General features: G+C 29.8%; 1 pseudogene; it reads right to left on the bottom strand.

The window, feature by feature from the left end:
* Window positions 1-1,541: 1,541 nt before the first annotated feature.
* On the bottom strand, window positions 1,542-8,400 carry LOC108481838 (disease resistance protein RPV1-like; annotated as a pseudogene).
* Window positions 8,401-11,821: the final 3,421 nt, after the last annotated feature.

Genomic DNA, 11,821 nt, shown 5'->3' with positions numbered 1-11,821 from the left:
ATAGTATATAAATAAATTTTGAAACTTGGAACTCGTAAAGGAACCTGTGGGGAAGAAATCACTTTTGATTCTTCTATATAACTGCAAAGTTGCACTTTAACATTTCCATAAGATTCCAAACTGAGTAAGTTTTTAGTTAGGTCCATCTTGATATTTCTTGGGGCAACTTCATCTCCTAAAATGTGTACAATAATGTGTTATTTATCAATTTTAATGATCAACAACATAATATGTCTATTATAATATTAAAGTATTTGTCTTGACATGAAAAAACGATGATTAAAGTTTTTATGAGTTCAAACTGTGTATAAAAAAATATCAAACAACTAATGTTATCTATTATGACTAAAATATGTTATAAGACTTGTTAGAAATAACCAATTATACACTTTTGAAGAAAAAATCAATTATATCTGTATCTTTTATTTTTATATAAAATATCAATTTTAAAAATACCACTTTTAACTTCATCCATTATTTTAGTTTCCACTTAGATGATAGATTAATCATTTATCAAACAATTAACTTATTTTGATTAGACCTCAATTGTAACATAATTTTATAATTATTATTTTATTATTAAGCTAAATTTCTCTCAGAATCTATTAGATGATCAGATTTCTTAAGTAATATTTTTATTGTATTGGAAAATCTTTTAGAGAAACATATATCAATTTTTGAATTTTTTTATTGACATCTAAAAGGAAACTTATGTTCAAACAATCTAAAGGGGCATTAAAATAAATATAATAGGATGTATTAACTAAAATATAATCTTACCGTTGAAAACACAATTAGATATTCATATAATTCATTATTTCAATAAGGATATATGTTTTTAGCCATGTGTTTTACTCATTAATGTTAATAGTGCATTGGGTATAATATGCCATAAACATAATTATTTGAGATCTACTCATACCTGTAGATAAATATGAAAAACCATATTCATATCTAATGTTGTGTTCGGATTCATAAGTAACGCCAAATTTTCTTATGCTGAGATGAATAGGCATTATCATGCAACTCACAAGGTCACCACCTTCAAACTGACAATCCGTTACTGGCCAATGGATCAACCACAACATTGTGTTATCGTTAGTCTTAGGAATTCCAATGAAACTGGAGCAATATCTCCACGTGGTCCTTTTGGTCTCATTGAAAATGTAGACACTTGGTAGAAGGTCCAATATTTGATCACTATCTAAAGAAAAAACAATGCATAAGCTGAACCAACGAATCTTTTCATCTGGATGAGATGGTGTTGGCAAAAGAAAAGAGATTCGATGCTCGTTAGTGCGATGCTTATACCCAATCGGAACTTCACTTCCTAAAACTAATGTGCTTGTTATACCACATTCCTGCAAGACCTGATAGAAAAGAAAACTGTTAGATGATTACGAATGTGTTGATTAAGTAATATAAGACAAAAAAAAAAGATTTAAAATTTAAGTTGGAGAACTATTGGACCTGTGGGGTAGCAAGCATTATGTTGTCGGTTAGGCAATTATAAAGTTGCACTCGATTTTTGTTCACGGAATTCACGTTGAATAATCTTCTAATCTCTTCCGCATCAAAGTTTTCAATTGGCTCCAACTTGAATATATCTTGAACCTCAGTCAATTTTTCACATCCAAAAATAACACATCGTTTGGAAGAAAAGAAGCATGGAAGAATTGACCAAGAGCTTTTTACTGCAGATACTGTCGAGAACTCAGAAACATTGGGCAAGACCGGAAGCTTTGGAATCATTTGGAGTTCAGTGCAAGAAGTCAGTACAAGTTCATCAAGTTTTGTAAGTTCTTTTAAGCTTTCCGGTAAGTAATGAATTGGGTTTCTACTTAAATTTAAGGATTTCAAGGAAGCCAAGTTACAAAGATCACTGGGCATGACATCATCAGATAGTTTGCAACTTTCAAGGCTTAACTTTACCAAAGAGCTCGGTAGAGATGCCCAAGAGAAACCCAATCCTTTGTTTCTTTTTAGTAAGAGCCAATGCAACCCTAACCTTGTTTGATTTATGGCAGTTTCATCTAAATTAAGCACCTTCAATGATTTCATATTATGCAACTCCCTAGGAATATCATCAAGTCCTGAACAACCACATAAAATAAGCTCTTGAAGTGATATTAATGAACCAATTGTCCTTGGAAGTTTCCTAAGACTTGTGCAATCTTTAAGGTTCAAGAAAGTAAGCATCTTTAGCTCACCAATGGATTGATCAACTTCCACCAAATTTATGCAATCTTTGAGCATCAACTTCTCAAGGCTAGGGAGTCCTGAAAAGCTTGGAGTTTTAAGAAGGCTACGTGAATGGTTGAGATTAAGAATCTTTAAATTTGGGAGACACTGCAAAAAAAAAAAAATGAAAACCCCTCATTTATATATTATTGTTTCAAACACACACACACACACAAAAAAAAAATATATATCATACATCTGTATCCTTCCAAACTTGTTTAAGTTTACTGTTGCGCATGTCGAGAACAACTAGTTCATTGATATCAAAATGCACCGGAAAAGATTGCAAACAAAAGCCATGCCAACGTAACCATCTTAATCTTTTGGGAAAGTCTTTGAAGTCTCCTTTAAGTCTTACATAATCCAGTTGAAGCAATTTAAGTCTCTTCATCTTTGCAAATGCTTGAGTTTCCATATCAACATCATTTGACATGAGAAACTGACTTTTGGAATGCTTTGGAAAATGTAAGGTTGTACTTGTTCTTTCAGCCTTGTCTTTTAGCAATCCTTTTAGGTTAAGGGTGAGGCACTTGATTGTTCTGGAACCCTGCATCAAAAAATAAAAAATAAAAAAAAAGTAGTTTACATGCATACAAAGAAAAAAGTTTGAGTAGAATGACGTTTCTTACAATTTTTTCCCTTATTACATCAAATGCGTCCTTATGTCACAATCTGCTTCGTCTCCTAATATCAGAAGATTCTTGACGAATAATTTCTCGTCCCATATCTCTAATTATTTGATGCATCATAAGCTTGTTTTTTTCATTAATGGTTAAGAGAGACCTGCCTACGAGATTTTCAATTCCAATTGTTGTATAAAAATCACAACCGTCTAAAATTGTAGTCGTGTAATCTCTATCCTTCCCAATGAATAAACAAACTATGTCAAGGAATAAATTTTTGTCATGATCATCTTCCAAAGAATCATAGCTTATTCTTAGAATCTTTTGAATTTTGCTATCTGGGATTGCTTCTAATTTCTTCAATGCACTTTTCCATGAACTCACACTTTTGCTAGATAGTGAAGAGCCCAACACTTGAAGAGCTAATGGAAGCCCACCACAGTGTTTCACTAAACTTCTTGCACATGCAATTGAACTTTCAGGCACAGAGCCATGACCAAAAGCATACCAATTAAAAAGTTGTAGTGATTCACTTGAAGCTAATTCTTTTACTTCAAATAGCTTGCTTAAGCCTCCACAACTAGACGATGCTTCCAAATCAAACATTTGGTTTATAAAGTGTGCATTCAATAGGCATCGGTGCCTACTAGTTATGATGATTTTACTTCCTGGATGAAAAGGAATTTGAGTTCCCATTAGTTTTCTTATTTTATCCAATTCATCAACATCATCAAGAACAAGAAGAACTCTTCTACAACATACAACTTCTTTGATCTTGTTAATTCCATTATCTGTATTGTATATTTTATGTGATTTTCCTTTAAAGATATCTGAAATAAGTTGTCTTTGCAAACGAACTAAACCATTGCAATCTTGACTTGTTTCTCTAACATCAGCAAGGAAACTATAACATTCAAACCTTGGGATGTTTTGGTTATAAACAACTTTGGCAATGGTTGTCTTCCCAATTCCTCCAATGCCACAAATTGTTGCAATGCCAACTTTATCTGTTCCATCTTGTTCTAACCATTGATTAATTTGTGTCACAAGACAATCTATTCCAACCAAATAAGGAGGGACATGCAAAGCAATAAGATGAAGTTTATTTTTAACTTCTTTAACAATATCTTGAATGAATTACGATTCATACCGCAAATTTTAAAATAAATTAAAATATAAATAAATAGTGTAAGTAAAAATTACTAATGTGTTTCTCTTTTCTTGTATATATTCTATTTTTTTATAATATTTTACGTTAAAGAAACTAATGCAACATTTCAACATATATGATAGAATTTTACATTCAAAATCAAATCAAATAAAGCAACATAAAATATTAATGAAACTCATTTGAGAGAAAACCTATGCTGAAAATTTCAATTTTATCTTTGAGAAATTTTAATAAATACATGTTATTTACATGAATTTATATATTTATTTTATTCATGATAATTTTTTTCTTAGAAATTCATTGTCTAAAATTAGAAGTAAAAAATCTTTTACAATATATAATTATCTTATTAATATATAAAATTTTAAATAATTAAATAGGCACCCTTTCTTCTCACAGGAAATTCACCCATGGCTTAAAACTTTTAAAGATTCATCCTTTAATATTAAAATGTTTAAGTCGGAAAAGGTAAAAAAGAAAATTCCAAAAGATTAATTTAAATATTTTTAGAAAAAAAATCAACTTATTATTAAATTAAGTTACAAATTCATAAAATTAAAATTTATCTTGAATTTTTCATTATTAAGATTCTACTTTCTTAATTTGTGGAAATCAAAGTTGATAAATATACTTTTATCATTAATTTTTTACTCAACTATAGAAGTACAAAATATAAGAAAAACCTATAAAAATAGTTGAAAATAATTTATAATATTTTATGTTTTTATTTTATATAATTACAATAAAAATAAAATGTTAATTAGATTTGTGAAAATATTAAAATTATTATTTAAAAATGAATATGTAATTTGAATATCCGAAATCTTTATTCTTATAAGTTGTGGGGATTCAAGGCGTCTTATCCAAAATAGATGTTGGTAGTGTGGTGTGGCATTGTGGATAACTCAAAATTCGCGGAAGTACCAAAATGGGTCGGGAATGAATCCTTCCGTTGGTTGGTCGAGAACGGTAAATCGGTGCTTTTTTGTGAGGATATTTGGTGTGGTAATCGCCCTCTGAAGGTGGAGTTTCCTTGGTTGTTTCGTCTTGCTAAAATGAAAAATAATGTGGTTGAAGCATTTGCTTAGAATAATGGTTTTAGTGAGGTTTAATGGGATGAAATTTTTTCTAGACCCTTCCTCGAACGGGAGGAACATATTCTCAGTAGTTTGAAGTCATTGGTGGGGAGTACGGTTCTTGATCCTGAGGTGGAGGATCGTATAATTTGGATTCATGGTAGCGATATATGGGCAGTTTTCAGTGAAGAATTTTTCTTTTTTACTGATTAATGAAAGGCTAGAAGATAATGATTTCCCTTTCAACAGGATATGGAAGTTGAAGGTCCCCCCAAGAGTACGAAATTTCTTGTAGATGTTGGCTATAGATCGTATTCCGACTAAGGAGTTCCTGATTAGTAGTGATGTGTAGATGGATTTGATAAAAAGTGGATGTCCCTGGTGTGATAGAGAGATGGAACGTGCGGATCAACTTTTATTTAAATGTAAATTTATTGATGGATTTTGGTTTAAGATTTTCCATTGGTGGGGGGTTGAGTGGAATCTTGTTGCTTTCCTGAGTTTTTCTTGATGTGTTTTAACGTGAAATTGACAGGTTTTCATAAAAGCCTAAGGTTGATATCGGTTTTGGCATCATGTTAGATAGTATGGTTAGCACGCAACAATAAAGTGCTTGACAAAACATTAACTACTCATGATACGTTGATGTTTCATTCCAAAATGAGATCTTTGATGTGGGCAACGGTAGTTCATGATGACATTCAATTTTTGGATCATGGTGGTGTTGCCCTGCAAAATGCAGGCCTTCGAGAAGTAAAGCCAATGATGTTGTTTTTCATTGGGATCCACCTCCCCCCGGTGGATGAAGTTCAATGTGGTAGGTGTAGCTATGGAGGACAAAGCTAGATATGGTGAGATGTTGAGAGATGAGAAAGGAGTGGCATGTTCATTGTTTTCTAGATCGATTAAAGCTATTGGACTGGAAATGGCAGATGTAATGGCTATTAAAATTGCCTTGGAAATGCATATTGGCATGGGATGGCATGTAAAAGTCCCTCTTATTATTGAATCTACTTCATGTGTTGCTTTCTAGTAGTTGTTGGAAAGGAGTTGTAGGCAATGGTCATTGTGGAATCTATTCATTGGTATAGATTGTTGTATTGACCAATTGGTTAGAGTACACTTCTATCATTATTTTTTTACTCAACTATAAAAGTACCAAATATATGGAAAAACTATAAAAATAGTTCAAAAGAATTTATAATATGTTTTGTTTTTCTTTTTATATAATTAGAATAAAATTATAATGTTAATTAGATTTGGGAAAATATTAAAATTATTATTTAAAAAATGACTTTTTTTAATATTCGAATCTTTATTCTTATGAGTAATTCAAATCTTGATAACAAATTAAAATATCCAAAATATTTTTATTAAAACTAAAGTAAATTTAAGTAATGAATATTTTTTATGGATTGAGTATTAGCTACATTGACATGTGTATTATTGTTAATATAGGAGGGCATGGGTTCGAGTGTCAAGCGCATTATCCTCCTATTTATGGGTTGGGAGGACTTTGGGTAGTTTTAGGCATTGTGTAAAAAAATAGATATAATCGTAACATATAATGAGACTATTAGAAAAACAGTAATAAATATTCTTTGCCTTGTATTTCTACACAAAAATTAATATCAAATAATAAATTTAATATTTAAATATAATATATTTCTGTAAAATACATATAGAAAATTTTTGAATATTTAAATTTCTATTAACCATTCAATGTATGTATGTCTGTATGTGTGAGGAATTATTGTGTTAGATATATATTGTTTGAAGTCATATTATGGAATTCATCACTCTAATTAGTATGCTTAAGTTTATGATTTTAATTTGTATACTTTTTATGTAATCTAATTTGCTTATGCTATTATTATAGTTAACCTAAATGATTAACACCCATAATAATTGTAGAAATTCACAGGAAATTTTTTTAAAATATTTATTTCAACTCTTAATGTTAAAATAGAATTTTTTTTATTAGGATAGTGTTTTTTATGAAAAATCATATTAAATTTTAATTTAAATAGTTAATGATATTAATTATTTAAATTAATTAATAATATTATAAAATTATAGGAATTAAATTATATTAAAAATTAAAATATAGAGATTAAATATTAAAATTAAGTATGAAGAAACTAACTAAAATATAACTATTGTTCTTATAAGGTGAAAAAATAATGAACTTGAGTACCATAAAAGGCGGAAAAATATTATGGACCTCAGTACTCATACTGTTGAAATTGAAATTTTTTATTAGAATAGTATTTTTATAAAAATTCACATTAATATTTTAATTTAAATAGTTAATAGTATTAATTATTTAAATTAGATAATAATATTATAAAATTATAGGAATTAAATTATATTAAAATTAAATTAAAAATTTAAATAGTAAATTTTGTTATAGTAAAAGAAATTAAAACTGAAATATAAACCATTTTTCTTATAAGGTGAAAAGAACAAATGGACATAAGTTTATAAATTATTATTATTTGGTACAAGTGTGGTTTGATTCAATTAATTTAAAAAAAAATAGCATTCACCAATGAATGACAATATGAATTGTTATTATTATGGTTTAATGTAACATTCAACCAATGAGTTATCACCCGGTTGAAATGAGAAAGAGATATGGATTGAAATGGGGTAGGTTTTCAACTGATTGGATAAATTGAATCGAAAGTTTAATTATTAATCTAATTCTAAAAGTTTTAATTTTAAAAAGAACAATAATATTTTCTTTCCACTCTACTAAGTAAAATATTAATAAAAGGATTAAAACAATCTTGTGAAACTTGATTATGTATACAACGTACCTATCTTGTAGAACCATGCCTCCTATATCCGTAACTTCTTTTAAAGCATTCCTCCATCTTTGTACCATGGACTCCAAGTTTTGTTCATGTTGGGTAAATGCTTCAGCATAACTTCCCGTTTGGTTCTTGACTTGACTCGGATCCACATCATAGAAAACTGGTAACACAAAGTGTTTAGAGGATTTCTTGTGCTCCAATATCATTACAAGTTCGTTAAGACACCATGTGGATGCAGCATAATTCTTTGAGAAAACAACGATAGAAATTTTGGAGTGGTGTAGTATTGCTTTTTCAATTTCATCTTTTATGTTGCTCCCTCTCTCGATTTCCTCATCATCTCTAAATGTTTGAATTTCAAAGTGCACCAAAGCAGTGTAAAGATGATCCGTGAAACTTGTGCGCGTATCTGCACCTCTAAAACTCAAGAATACATGATAACTACATCGCGAGATTTCTGACACTGCCATTGAAGGAGAAAATGAAATCGTCCTGTATTTTTATGTAATAACAAGGTTCCAGCATATATATATATATGGATGGCAAAGCAAATATTAGTAGCAGTCAAGTGGCAGTTCCCAATCTATGGTGGGTCAATCCTTCCACCAATTCATACAACTGCCTGAAGAAATTCAGGTCGTCTAACTTGGAACGTAATATAAACATCATCTTCAAATTAATATCAGTAAAAATATCAAGAAGGTTATTGTATTATAAATTATACTGCATTTTATTTTCTCTACTTAAAAAATTAAGGAAATTAGACATTGTACGTTAATTAAATAGTAAATTAATTTCTTTGTTAAAATTTTTATATATTTTTATTGTTAAAAATGTCTTTGTAATCAACGTAAAGTATGTGTGGCACACCACATGCAACTGTCCTGTTATTTCGTTAACCTAGTTAGTTTTTAACAATAAAAATGAATGAAATTTTTAATAAAAATAATCAATTTACTCTTTAATTTAACATACATTAAATAATTTACCTTTTTTAATAAAAAAAATTAAATACAATTTAATTTTTAATATAATAGTCTCCATGTTACTTTTATTAGCTAATACCTTAGTGAAAACACGCAATAATTAAATCACGACCACAACGTATCACATAGACACCACACTTAAACACCCTAGATCAATATAGTAAAGAGACAAATTCAGTATCTATGTAGGAATAAAGCATTATTAACGGGTTGACATCAATGTTTTTGAAAAAGAAACGGTAATTAAATTAATTAGATTACTAATTTTTTTATTTGACTTGTTCATCTTATTTAAAGTAAATAAATAAAATAATAAATATTAACGTATTTTACACATTAAATTAAATTTAAAAATGAGAAATGAGAGGGACATAAGAGGAGGAGAATAATTCCAACTACTTGGTGTGGAAAATAGTGGTACTAGAAAATGCGTTTCAATTATACCTTTCTTTTTGGAGCCATGCTTTTCAATTTGGTGCTCAACATTTATTAGAAAACGCGTTTCAGTTGCTTTTCATTTTGGAGTCATGCTTACGGTCTAAGTCTTTAGACCATTGAGCTTGTTAATATGTATCGTGCGTTTGGTGTCTCAACATTTATTAGATAACGCGTTTCAATTACTTTTCATTTTGGAGTCGAGCTTACGGTCAAAGTCTTTAGGCCATTGAGCTTGTTAATACGTATTGTGCGTTTGGTGCTCAACATTTTTATTAAAATTATTATTTGAGTTGAGTTTTTTTTTAATATTGCAGATTTAGGGGAATTGCAAAAAAAAAAAGGTCTTCTATAATTTATAAAATTTTAAATTAGTAATGGTAAAATTATATTTTGATTTTCCAAAATGATAAAATTTCATTTAATCCTCTAAAAATAATAAAGATATAAATTGTTAAAATAGTGAAATTATATTTTTATTATTATAAAAATATATAATTTAATTCCAACCCCTCCAAAAAAATTTCCGAGCTTCACTCCCGACAATACTAATATAAATTTACCCCTCCTAAGTCGTATTTCTGAATCCGTCACTAATTGTGGACGAAAAAGTTCAAGGGTCCTAATGAGAAGAGCATTAGTACTCAATAGCAGATTCTTAGTAGAAGTTGGTGACAAATAGAGGTAGTAATAAAGAAGAACGGTCAAAGTAACTATTAAAAACTGAACGTCAATAATGGCAATGTAGAAAGATCGCAAAGAAAAAGAAAGAAAAATAGAACACACAGATTTTACGTAAAAACCCTTTCAAGAAAAAAATCACAGGCAGAAGAGAAGAAAATTTACTAATGTCGAATTCGAATGATACAAGAGAAGTTTCGACTACATCTATTTATAGGTTGAAAAAGCCTAATTCTAATCAATGCCAAATATATTATGCTAATAGATGCTAAATATATTATACTAATAAATACTAAATCTTCTAGAAAGAAAATACATTTTGCTTGACTTGTAAGCAATCTCTTAGAATTTGGGTCACACAGCTCTAACAATCTCCACCTTAAGACGAATTCTCAACGAACAAGTTCTTCACCTTTTCCACGAAACCCCTTAAGGGTATTCTTCAACAATGAACATCAACCAAGTCCAAGCAATGCTTGAAGTTGGTTATAGGAAATGACTTAATCATCATATTTGCAGGATTATCATGAGTACTAACTTTGGTCGCAATAATATCACCACAAGCAATAATATCACGCACAAAATGATACTGAACGTCAATGTGATTTGTTCTCTTATGAAACATTTGATTCTCGTAAGGAAGATGGCACTCTAACTATCCCAAAACACTGTACTGATTTGAAGGTCTTTACTAAATTTACCAAAGAGTCCTTTAAACCAAATAGCTTCTTTACAAGCCTCAATAATCGTCATGTACTCAACTTCAATAGTAGACAAAGCAACTATAGTTTGCAAAGTGGCTTTCCTACTGATTGCGCAACCTCCAATAGTAAAGACATGCCTAGTGAGAGATATTATTTTATCAAGGTCTCCAACAAAATCAAAATCAACATACCCAATGACTCCTTATCTAGTTCTTCAAAATTGTAAGCAAACATCAGTAGTACCTCATAAGTATCTAAAAATCCACTAAACTGCTTTTCAGTGTTCTTTACCGAGATTCACCATGTCTCTACTAACTGCATATGATAAATCTAGACGTGAGCAAACCATAACTGAACTAGAATATGGAACACGTGACATGTAGTCAATCTCATCATTTGATTGTAGAGACAAAGCTGATGAAAGTCTAAAATGGGCTGCTAATGGAGTACTAACAGACTTGGCAGTCTACATATTGAACCTGTAAATAACTTTCTCAATGTACCCTTTTTGACTTAAGTACAATTTACATGTTTTTCTATCTCTGAGAATCTCCATCCCAAGTATCTTCTTTACTGCTCCTCAATCTTTTATCTCAAATTCTTTACTAAGTTGGCCTTTGACCTTTCTTATCTCTCATTCATTTTTGGTTGTTATCAACATACCATCAACATATATGAGTGGATACACAAAAGAACCATCATTATTTTTCTTAAAATAAACACAACCGTCAAAGCTGCTTATTTTGAAATTACGAGTAGTTATAAAAGAATCAAACCTCTTGTACCACTGCTTTGGTGACTGTTTCAAGCCATAAAAGGACTTTTTCAACAAGCAAACATAGCCCTCCTTTTTTGATACTATAAAACCCTCTAGTTGTTGCACGTAAATATCTTCCTCAAGTTCTCCATACAAGAACGATGTTATTATATCTAAATGTTCAAGCTCCAAATCATACATGGTCACAATACCAAGTAAGGCTCGAATCAAACTATATTTCCCAACTAGAGAAAACACACCTGTGAAGTCTACACTTGGAATCTAATTATAACCTTTTGCAATCAGCCTTACTTTATATATGGGTTTT

The sequence above is a fragment of the Gossypium arboreum genome, chromosome 1 (genome assembly GCF_025698485.1).
Source record: "Gossypium arboreum isolate Shixiya-1 chromosome 1, ASM2569848v2, whole genome shotgun sequence".
Classification (NCBI taxonomy): domain Eukaryota; kingdom Viridiplantae; phylum Streptophyta; class Magnoliopsida; order Malvales; family Malvaceae; genus Gossypium; species Gossypium arboreum.
This window is presented reverse-complemented; position numbering and strand designations above follow the sequence as displayed.